The sequence below is a fragment of the Phascolarctos cinereus genome, unplaced genomic scaffold, assembly GCF_003287225.1.
Source record: "Phascolarctos cinereus isolate Bilbo 61053 unplaced genomic scaffold, phaCin_HiC Scaffold_726;HRSCAF=1367, whole genome shotgun sequence".
In the NCBI taxonomy this organism is placed as follows: domain Eukaryota; kingdom Metazoa; phylum Chordata; class Mammalia; order Diprotodontia; family Phascolarctidae; genus Phascolarctos; species Phascolarctos cinereus.
Genome location: NW_027556098.1, coordinates 130276718 through 130287367, shown reverse-complemented (window position 1 = coordinate 130287367; position 10650 = coordinate 130276718). Strand labels below are relative to the sequence as shown.

Here is a 10650-nt window from a genome sequence, read left to right as displayed (position 1 = left end):
ATTTCTTGAAAACATCTGTCTGGTAAAGGCTAAGAGGAGCAAAGGGAACTTTACAGTTTCCCCATCCTAACCTTGTACTAATTTCTTCTTTGCTATCTCCTCTCTTTTAGAGGAGAGATCTCCCTTTCAAACTAATACCAGGTTTGTTTTTTTCTCACATATGTCCAAGACTGGGATAAATTAATATCAGAATTTTAAGTTGAAAGCAAAGTAACTAGGAGCTAATATGTCAACAAAATAAATATAAATACTTTCTAAGTGCCAAGGAAGTCAAAGGGAGCATTTGCCCCAGGTAAGCCAAGAGATAAGAAATTGAGAGTTGATTAAAAAATTATATTCCCTTGTCTCCCTCTCCCCATCCCCAATTATGGAAGAAATCTAGGGCAGTGGATACAGTTTTAGGCTAGGAACTTGGCAGACCTGAATTCAAATCCTGCTTCAGATACATACTAGCTAAATGAACTGGGGCAAATTACTCTACAAATTACCTCTCTCAGTCTCAGCTTCCTTATCTACTAAATGGGGATAATAATAGCTCTTACCTCACAGAGTTGTAATAATCATGTACAGGACTACATGTACAAGTAAAATAATATACACAAAGTTCTTTGCAAACCTCAAAGAATGTATAAATAGTAGCTATTATTATGTATAATATTATACGTGTTGGCTATAAGAAATCAATGTTTGCTTGGCAGTTTGCCTAATAGCTTCGAAAGAAACAAAGCTTGCATACATACATACATACATATACATACATACATACATACATACATACATATATATATGTATATATAAGTAGCTAGATGGTACAGTGGATAGAGTGTTGGACCTGTAATCAGGAAGACCTGGATTCAAATCTTGCCTCACACACTTACTCAAAATGTGATTTGGTGAGCCTCAATTTCTTTATCTTATTGATATTAATATAAACAACCTACCAAGGTTATTGTGAGGATAAAATGAGTTAAAATTTGCTTTGCAATCCTTAAAGGGATAGATAAATGCTACTTATTATTTTTATTGGTATTGGTGAAAATGTTCCTACATCCAGGGAACAGGTATGGGGTAAAGATCAAATGAATCTGATAATGTTAGTAAAGTTCTATAAACTACAGCGCTAAAATAAATGCTGAATGATATTGGTTTGATTAATTGCAAAATATTACCATTTAAGATTCTTAAAAAAAAAGAGAGAGAACCTTAACACTTCTCAAGCATGTGGGAGGGTCTGGACATGCATTACTTAGCAGATACTTTTTAAAATTCAATTAATCAGCAAATAACAAATGGAAACAGCAACAACTGACATTTATGTATCTTTAAAGCTTGTGGAACTACTTATATATATTATTGTATTTTATCCCTAAAATAGCCCTCTGGAGAGGCAACCTGACATGGTGGATAGTGAGATGCCCTAGAAGCCAGTAAAACCAGGGTTGAAGTCCCTTCTCCATCTAGCATAGGCTGCTTGTAAGGAACCTGGGCAAATCACCTAACTCTTTGGTGCTCCAGGGTTAGGCAGCCCTATGAGTGTCTCACAACTTGCGCACCTGTTCTGATAGAGTTTTCTCATCCAACACCCAAGAGTTCCCCATATTAGTGAAATCACAGGTCCAATCTGTAACAATCCTCTGAAACAGTTATTGTCGTCCTCATTTTACTAGATGGAGAAACAGAGGCTTAACATTAAAGTGACTTGTACATAGGTCAATCTAACAAGAGTCAGAGGTGGGTTTGAACCTATGCCATCCTGTTTTTAAATGTAACACTCTATCCACTATTTGCTGTAGGCATTGTAGGGCCAGCCTCATGGTTAAGTAGTATAATCAGTTTCTCATATGACATGGCAGAAGGGCACTGAGTAATTTCCCCAACCCTCAGATAGTTCCTGAGCCACTCTGCCAAAGTGACTGAATATCACCTCTGGAGAGTCATTCCTTTGGCTCTTAGAAACTTATTGATCTTCCCTTTATTTGAAGACAAATATTCCTTAAATTATTGTGGCAGAGATTATGACAAATTGTTGAAAGAGTCAGCAGCCCTGGTATAATGGAAAGAGTATTAGAGATAAAGTCAGAAGTTTGAGGTTTGAATTCTGGTTCTGTCACGTGGATAGTGGTGGTCTAACCACTCTACTTTTCTGAGCTTTCGTTTTCCTATCTGTAAAATGGGGATGATGATTCACATTCTACCTGCTCCACTGAGTGGTGTCAAGAAAGGGCTTAGTTAATCTTAAGGCACCAAAAGAATGGGGATTAAGAAAGGGGGGGGATGAGTGAAGGATGAAGTATGAGCAAAGGCCAGAAAGGGGAACAGGATTCCTGAAATGGAAGCCAAAGACAAACTTCGCAGTTTTTTTTGAGGATGGAAACTGAGTCCTTGATAACTTTGTGGTGATGTGCAAACTATAGGCATTTATGAATCAGAGAGGAATAATTCTGGAAGACTAGTATGCAGAGCCTTTAGATGTCACACTAAAACTGACCATTAGTTGGAAGTTATACAGTGACTTAGAAACTTGTAGACAAAGGGGTATCTGGGAAATACATGGTGCAGACTGGATCAGTTCTTCATGGTGTATGTGAAAATTGAATTTGAAAAACTTTATCTAATTTTCAACTTCCACTTAACCTGTGTTTAGCTGCAGATAGCTTATCTACTTTTTGAATTACCTCCAATAAAGACCTAAACTCAAGTCTATCCAAAATGAGGCAGCAAAATGTAGTGGAAAGAAGTTTTATAAGACCTGGGTTCAGCTCTACCCTCTGCTGCTTACTCATTGTGCAATCTTGGTAAAATCTCTTTACTTTTCTGGGTTTCAGTTTCCTCAGCTGTAAAATGAGGGGGTTAGTTATGTTAGATAATCTTTAAAGCCTCTTCTGGCTTTAAATCCTACAGAATTAGGCTTCCTCACCAGCTGTCAGTCCATTTGTGTTTGGGAAATACAAAATAAATTTAATCCTTAGGGGTAGCTAGGTAGCATAGTGGTTAGAACTCTGCCTTTGGAGTCAAGAGAACCTGAGTTCAAATCCAGGCTCAGACCCATAACATTCATTAGCTGTGTGACTTTGGGCAAGTCACTTAATGCCAACTGCCTCGCCAAAAAGCAAAAAATAAATAAATTTAATCCCAAGCCAAATTAAGACAATAGATCTGAAGGAAAATCATGTAATGCAGCCTGAATTCAAATACAAGTGATATGTCATCTTTCTCTTCTTCCCTTTCCACCATTTATTGTTTTGAATTATGTATGTCTTGTTTCATCCTTTATTAGCCTGGATAACTGAGTTGATAGTACAAAGAATGTAATCTCATTTGTAAATGATGATTGTATTCCACTGATCAATCACTAATACACTTATTAAGTACCGTCTTAGTGCTAGGCATTGTGCTAGGTCCAAAAACTGAAGCCACATCCTGATCTCAAAGATGTTATAATCTAATTGGGGAGACAACGTGTACATATAGAAGTATGTACAAAACAAATGCAAGGGAATTTTGTGGGGGAAAAGCACTAGTAGTTAGGAGGATCAAAAAAGACTTCCTGTAGTAGAATGTATTTTGCAGGAAATTAGGGATTCTAAGTCATCAACAAGCATTTCAAATTTTTTAAAAAAATTCATTTTTAACATTCTTTTTTTATATTTTGAGTTCCAAACTCCCTCCCTCTAGCCCTTCCATCAAGCCATCGAGAAAGCAAGTAATGTGATACTAATACGTGTAAAGTCACGCAAAACTTTTCCATATTAGCCATCAACATGTATTTATCAAGCACTTACTACGTACCAGGCAGTGTGCTAAGCACTGAGGATATGAATACAAGAAAAAAGAAAGATAACCCTTGCCTTCAAGGAGCTTACATTCAAATGGGAGATGACGACATGTAAAAGGGAACTGAAAAGGAGAAGGAGGAAAGTACCTGTGCTAGGGCATGGTGGTGAAATCTGAAGAGTCAGAAGCTGAGCTGGAAGAGAAATGTAGGATGGCTTATTTGGGCTCTTCCTCAAAATATGGGTTTTGAGAGGAACTCACCAATGAGAGAAAAGGGCCAATAGGGTGGAAGGATGTTCCAGCATGAAAAGGTCATGGGGACTGAGGGAGTTCTAAAATGAGAAGGTAGCTGAGACATGGTGGTGAAGACCATAGAGTCAGAAGCATTGCTGAGAGAGGAATGATGAGGTGGGAGAGCATGTCAGACATGAGCGGGAGCCAATACAAAGGCAGAGACAGAAGATGGGGCATTGTTTGGGAAGAAAAGCAAGCACGGCAGTGTGACTGGGTTGTAAAGTGCATGGAGGGGAATGTAGTATAAGAACAAAGGAAAGAAAGGAAGGGGACGAGATTGTATAGGACACTTGATGCCAAACTCAGAAGTCTGCCTGTACTAGTGTGTTAGGGAAGGGTAATAAAAATCCTGGAAAGGTAAGTAGTTAATTAGTAGTAAATTTCAACTATGTGGTAAAACCTTGGTTTTCCAAAATGCTTGAAGAGTAAGTCATTCTGAATGGTTGAGGGTTTAATCTCCTTAAACTCTAAAGCTTAAGAAAATCCATCAAAACTATTTCAGATAGAAATCTTTCTAAAATATTTTATATACTTCCCCTGCTGAATATGGCAACCTTTTCTTTGGTGACTCAGGGCAGCCTTATGGACATCAGTTATTGTAATGTGTAATTACATTAATGCCCTCAGGGGTTGCTGAAGTCTTTAGTGATATGGTTTAGAGCAATGGAAACAGAGCCCATTAAACTGTACGTAAGGAACCCTATGGGCCACATATTGACCTAGAAAACCATATATGAACATCATCTATGTTCTATTGTACATTTTAATATTGTTAAATATTTCTCAGTTGCGTTTTAGTCTGGTTCCATGGCACTAGGGAGTGTTGTCCTTGTGTAACTTGTGGGTATATGTCTGACATCTCTGATGTAGTGACTAGAGCTGTCTGATGTACAGTCAGGAAGCTCTGGGTCTGCATCCCATCTCGGACACTTATTAGCTGTGTGACCATGGGCAAATCACCTATCCTTATTGAGCTTTAGTCTCCTCTTCTGTCAAAGGAAGCTGTTGGACTTCTAAGGTCCCTTTCAGGTCTCATTGAATTTCTGTCTTGCTTTTTCCCCCCTTACTCCTTTCCACTGTTAGGTTGTTAGTTATAACTTCTTGCTGTTGTCAGCATGCCTGTCTGTATCGGATTGTCTTTCCTACCTTCTACTTTACTGCTTATAATCTGTTATGGATCTGGAAATCAGACAACCAAACCTGTTAGAATTGTGTGAAAATAAGAGTAAATGGATTTTGAAAGGCTCTCTTATGTGTATAATTCATGGGTTTTATGATATCTGTTTTGTCTGCACAGAGGCCTTTTAAATTTATTCCCTGTGTTCTGGGTAAGTAAGGATGCTGGATCACTGGATTCTGTATTGATAAAATGTTAATGTTACTTAAAATCTGCTTTATTTTAGGATTTTACTTAGATATTCTATAATTTAACATAATTTGTAATTTTAATTTTAGGGATAAGGTTTTCTTTAAGATTTTTATTTCTTTTTTAGTACAATATTATTTTTGAAATTCCTTATGTTAATGTTATTGAAAGATCAATAACATCGTTAAGCATAGTTTCTCATTGACTTATGCAGTAGGGCATCTTTGTGTCTCAGAAGTCTGGTTGTACCAGCACTGGGAGAGTGGGGCAGGTATTTGCCATGCAGGAAGAGTACAACAGGAGGGCTCTAAAGTTGTTAAGTACAAGCTGCAAGATTCTAAGATTAATTGTGCTTCACTCTCTGGTGAGATTAGTGTATTATAAATCATAGAGGCATATCCCATCAATCTGGAGCCAGGATGCAGGATACATGATAACCCCTAACTCAGCAAAAACCACCTTTCCATCTATTACTGCTCTCTTGAAATAAACCACATGTTCTTTAGACAGGGATAGGGCAATGGACTGCATTTTAAACATGTCTATTAAATATCATTCTTTTTGTCATAACTGAGAAAAATAGCTTCTGTATCTTCTTAGTTTATTCAACAACTTTCACACACTATTTGCTGAGAGTTGTGTGCCCAGCCCTGTGCTAAGTTGCTGTGACAGAAATAAGACATGGACCTTGCCTTTGAGAAGCTTACAATCTAACTTTAATCAAAGAAATAAGAATAAGATGTGATGCGATTGAGTGATGTTCCAACATTGTATATGACTATGTGATTGAGTTTCAAAATTAGTGGAATAGATTCCAAGGGCCATAGGCATTGAGAAAGGAAGAGATCAATGTTCATTGAAGTAGTAAAGGAAGGCTTTGTAAGAGGCAGTGCAATTTGGGATGGAACTTGAAATATGGATGTAGAATATAGATTTAGGTGGAGAGAAGGATTCATAGAATCATCAAATCTTAGAGTGAGAAGGCAGAGGGTACCTTAGAGGCCATCTAGATCTTTACAATATTTCTGACATTACAGGGTGGAGGGGAACAACAACAACAAAATAGATATGATTACATGGGAGACTGGAAAAAGAAAATAGATGGCTAAATAAAATGGAAGAGTTTAAATAACTGGTCTCTATGTCCACCCAAGTTGGATGATCTGACCTCCAACATCTCCCCCCACCCCAGTTCCTTGTATATGCAATGTTCAACACAAGAACATCAAAACAAGAGAATGATATTAATGCAATCAGTTCAAAAGTGAAAAATCTAGGAGGCACAAAATGGATGATCCATAAATATATGTTTTAATAAATTATTTTGTGTTTATATCTAGTTTTCTCCTTCTTAACCTTTCCCTCTCAGAGTGCCTCTTGGCAAAAACTTTTTTTTTAAAGAAAGAAAAAAAGAGGAAGAGAAAAAAATTTCCTGTTAAATGATTACAAAAATGTAAATAGCCTCAAGAATAGTTGTATTCCAAGCCATTCCCCAATTGATAAATGGTCAAAGGATATGAACAGACAGTTCTCAGATGAAGAAATTAAAGCCATCTATAGTCATGTGAAAAAATGCTCTAAATCATTATTGATTAGAGAAATGCAAATTAAAACAACTCTGAGGTACCACATCACACCTATCAGATTGGCCAACATGACAAAACAGGAAAATGATAAATGTTGGAGAAGATGTGGGAAAATTGGAACACTAACGCACTGTTGGTGGAGTTGTGAAATGATCCAACCATTTTGGAGAACAATTTGGAACTATGCCCAAAGGGCTATAAAAATGTGCATACCCTTGGACCCAGCAATAGCACTTCTAGGGCTATATCCCAAAGAGATCATACAAATGGGAAAAGGACCCACATGTACACAAATATTCATAGCAGCTCTTTTTGTGGTGGCAAAGAATTGGAAATTGAGAGGATGCCCAACAATTGGGGAATGGCGGAGCAAGTTGTGGTATATGAATGTAATGGAATACTGTTGTGCTATAAGAAATGATGAATAGGATGACTTCAGAAAAACCTGGAAAGACATGCATGGTCTGATGTTGAGTGAAGTGAGCAGAGCTAAGAGAACATTGTACACAATAACAGCTGTGCGATGACTAATATTGATAAACTGAACCCTTCTCAGCATTACAAGGATCTAAGACATCTCCAAAGAACTCGTGATGGAAAATGCTATCCACATCCAAAGAAAGACCTATGGAAGTTGAATTGCTATCTTTTTTTTTCTTCTGTTGAGTTTTGTTTCCTCTTTCTGATGGTTCCTCCTATTGGTTTTAATTTTTACTTACAACATCACTAATGTGAAAATATGTTTAATAAGAATGTAAATGTATAGCCTATATCAGATTGTGTGCTGTCTTGGGGAGGGTGGTGGGAGGAAGGGGAAGAAAAATTTTAAACTCAAAAGCATATGGAAGTGATTGTGATAAATCAAAATAAATTAATAAAATAAAAAATTTTTAAAAAAAAATGGTTGTTTTCATGGTCTAGTGTAATGGACAGATGGCCTTACTTGGAGTCAGGAAAACTTGGTTTAAATCCCATCTCTGACACATAAAATTTTGTGACCAAGGAATTTAAACTTTCAGTATCCTAGGCAACTCTCTAAGACTGTAAGTTGCAGAGCAAGTACCAATCTGCATTGGCAAGTGATGTCTCTTCAATTGGATTTCCCTTTACCAATGAAATCACAGACCTAATAAAAAGAAATCCATAATAGCAAAGCTAGTAAGATACATAAATGGAGTAGGTGGTCAGCACTCATTTCAATTAGAGGGCTATCAGGCAGAACCCTTGGCTGTTAAATGTCTCCCCCTTTAGCCTGTACCTGGCGATGATAGTAGGACGGGTTCATTGTGAGATGAGAGTGAAGTACTGAAATGGAAATGGGTAGGAACCTAAAACAAAGTTTATTTGCTTGTAGAATCACACAATGATATAGGTGGAGAGGAACCAGTCGTTTAGTCTTTGTCAGTCATGTCCAACACTCCTTGATTCATTTGTGGTTTTCTTGGCAAAGATATCGAAGTGCTTCACTATTTCCTTCTCCAGCTCATTTTACAGGTGAGGAAACTGAGGCAGACAGGGTGAAGTGACATGCCTGGGGTCATACTGCTAGTAAGTGTCTAAGGCTGGATTTGAACACAGGAAGATGAGGCTTCCTGACTTCAGGTTGAGTGCTCTATCTACTCCACCACCTAGCTCCCCAGAAGTGTCTGAGGTCATATTTGAAGTCATGAAGATTAGTCTTCCTGATTCCAAGTCCAGTGCTCTATCCACTGTGCTTCCTAGCTGGCCTGGGGAGGAACCTGAGAGATCATCTAATTCAACCTCTTCATTTTATAGAGTAGGAAACTGAAGGCCAGAGGGGTTAAGTACTTTGCTCAAGGTCACACATTCAGAGGCCTTCTGTATGCTATGCACTCTATATTTTGGTCTTTCTACCATGATGTTGGTCTAACCAAGTGGGAAACACCAACAAGGAGTTCATATTATAACAAAGCTTGTTGTATGGAAAGTGGTGTGATTAAAATCATATTATTCCTGCTTTAATCATATACAATGACTGATATTTTTCTTCATTAGAAATTTCTACCATTTAATGGCTTTTTATTGCCTCTGGGATGAAACACAAATTTCTTAGCTTGCCATTTATAAGGTAATCAATAATCTGGCTCCAACCTATATTTCTAGACTTATTACATTCTATTCCCCTCCATGAACTTTACATTTCAGCTAAGCTGGACCATGAATTATTCCATAGACCTTCCATCTCCTTCCTCTGTCCAAGTTCACAAACTACCCCTTCCTTTCTCCTCTCCCTCCAACTGTAATTACTCTCCTCATTTCCATCTTCTTAAATTCTTATTTTCTTTTAAGACTCAGCTCAAGGACCACCTCTTCTGAGAAGTCTACCCAAATTGCTAGTCATCTTTCTGTTCTGAGATTTCTTTTTATTTATATACTTATTTTGTAAATGTTATATTCCTCAGGAGAATGTAAGATTCTTTTTCTTTTTGCACTGAAAATTGATTTTTAATGATAAATTACAACTCGGACACAGGGCAGGTAATGGGGCAAGAGCTGGATTGTCTGTGGGCTTGCATTGTGCTGATGGTCTGCTCAGGGGCTGGGGCTCTGGGCCCAATGCCAGGTCTTGCCAAGGCTTGGAGACTGGCGATCTGGGAAGGCAGCAGGGCCTTTTTGTTGCAGGGGAAGCAGTAGGGTGACTCCTTTAAACATACTGTTGCTGTTGCTGCTGCTGCTTCTTGGTGACTGCCTTGCTGGCCAGGTCCTTGGCCTTCTCAGTAGCTGCCAGAGCAGTTTCCTTTGCTTTCTCAGTTGCTTCCTTAGCTGTTTCAACAAGTGTCTTAGAAGGAGGCTCACATTGCAGTTTGGCCAAGGTGTACTCAAATCCTTTGATGGTCTTGGTCACGTTACTTTTGAATCGAGCTAAGCGAAACTCCTGTACAGCTCTCGAGACCCCAAACAAACTGGAAGAGACCCAGGCCTCCCTTCGGATTTCAGTCCAGCCACTGTTTTCAGGGTTCACACAGTAAACACATCTTTTCTCCACCATCAGCCGGGCATGGTTGATGTTCCAGGTGAAAGTGGTCATGGTCTGGTTCTGTGGGTCCACGATAGAGTCCTCGAGGATGTACACTGAGTGAGCTACATTAGCGGGAAAGAAGCGCTCCGCCCAGCGGGGCATCCTGTTGGTCTTTGTAAGAAGCCGCCTGGACAGCAGCTTCTGATCTGGAGTCACCTCCCGCTGCACAATATCCTCCGTCAGCACATGCTTGCTGTAGGGGTTGGGGTAACGCTGCCAGAAGGCAGCAAACACTTGGTCCCAGGAGCTCCGGAGCACGCTTTGCCCCAGGAAATACTTCACCATCGTCCAGGCGGGGGTGGGGGTCGGGACAGTGTCAGGGGGCACAAAGCATGGGGGGGGGTAGGAGAGAGATGGGTCGCCGGGCTTGCGCTCTCAGTCACCGTCCCAAAGCCGCGGTCGCCGCCGCCTCCACCCCCGCAAACGCTGTCTCTGCCGCCATGAGGGGGTCGAGAATGTAAGATTCTTGAGGGCAATGACTGTTTCTTTTGTATCTTTGTAACCCCAGCATCTAGCACAGAGCTTTGCGCGTAGTAGGTACTTAGCATATGTTCACTGAATAGAATTGAGCTGAATTTCGGTTGATTTTG

General features: G+C 39.2%; 1 pseudogene; it reads right to left on the bottom strand.

The window, feature by feature from the left end:
* Positions 1 to 9595: 9595 nt before the first annotated feature.
* Positions 9596 to 10383, bottom strand: LOC110208259 (PRELI domain-containing protein 1, mitochondrial pseudogene; annotated as a pseudogene).
* Between the last annotated feature and the right edge of the window lie 267 nt (positions 10384 to 10650).